A 1,273-nucleotide genomic window follows, 5' to 3' on the forward strand; every position below is an offset into this window, starting at 1 on the left:
CCAGAGATAATTTTCATGATACAAGGTCACAAATTTGGAGGAGAAGTATCAGAAAATCCTTATCTGCATCTTGAAACATTTTTAGAGATTTGTGATTTGGTGAAATGTGAAGGAGTATCAGCAAATGCAGTTCGATTGATGACATTTCCTTTCAGTATCAAGGATAAAGCAAGGACTTGGCTATATTCTCTCTGTCCTCAAAGCATCACAAGTTGGGAACAATTGGAGAAGCAATTTCTGAATCATTTTTTCCCTCCAAGTAGAACGGTGTATATGAGGAATTGCATAACAAATTTTTCTCAAGCATATGGAGAATCATTATTTGAAGCATGGGATAGATTCAAGAGTCTTCAAAGACAGTGCCCTCATCATAGTTTTGAAAAATGGTTGATTTTGCACATATTCTATTGGGAAATTTCTTTCTCAGACAAGACTTTATTGGATTCATCAGCTGGAGGTTCTTTTATGGACAAAAGTGTAGATGAAGCTTATTCGTTAATTGATCAAGTGACATTGAACCTCCATGAATGGTCGAACAAAAGTTGGATTGAATTTCCCTCAGATATTCAAAAAGTGCAAGCGATAAATGTAAGAGAGCCTGTCAAACAAAATGAAATTCAACCACCTAAAAATGTTGAAATTCACAAGTCACAGAGTGAGGAGTTCAAACATTTGGGGGCAAAGCTTGATAGTATTGTTTCAAAATGGTTTAAAGAAGATCCCCCTCCTACACATTCAAGATCCAATGAAAAGTGTGATGATGTGGGGTTGAGAAGTGGCAAAAATCATGAAGAACTTCTAAAGAATGACATGTTTAGAATTGAGGAGAAGAATAATAGAAGATCACAAGAACTCAATTCCATTTATCTAGGAAGTTCCCAAAGGCCAGAAGTACCTTTCCCTCAACGATTAATCACACCAGCATTAGATAAGCAAGTTGGACCTCCTCCAAAAGCTCAAAGGGAATTTGGGAAAAAGGGAGTTCAGTCTTTCCCAGGACCTTCACTAAGGGTTCCTTTTCCACAAAGGTTAGTGGGGGTCAATGAAAATAAAGACTTCGGCAAATCCTGTGACACTAATATGGTTGAGTGTAGATTTTTGAATATATATGAAGATGAAGATTTTTCAGATGAGGATTTTATTGATAATGTAGTGGTAAATAAGTTTTCAGATCTACCTCAAAATTTTATAAGGTGTTATAGTGACATTGAATTTTCAGATGATGAATGTGATGTGGTAGATCAACTTAAAACTGCAAGTGAAGTTATTGATC

At 35.8% G+C, this 1,273-nt stretch overlaps 1 non-coding gene across 1 annotated transcript; it reads right to left on the reverse strand.

The window, feature by feature from the left end:
- Window positions 1-271: 271 nt before the first annotated feature.
- Window positions 272-377, reverse strand: LOC122022014. Its single transcript, XR_006122764.1, has one exon. It is a non-coding gene; the product is annotated as a small nucleolar RNA R71 (small nucleolar RNA).
- Window positions 378-1,273: the final 896 nt, after the last annotated feature.

This window comes from Zingiber officinale, chromosome 9A (genome assembly GCF_018446385.1).
Source record: "Zingiber officinale cultivar Zhangliang chromosome 9A, Zo_v1.1, whole genome shotgun sequence".
Classification (NCBI taxonomy): domain Eukaryota; kingdom Viridiplantae; phylum Streptophyta; class Magnoliopsida; order Zingiberales; family Zingiberaceae; genus Zingiber; species Zingiber officinale.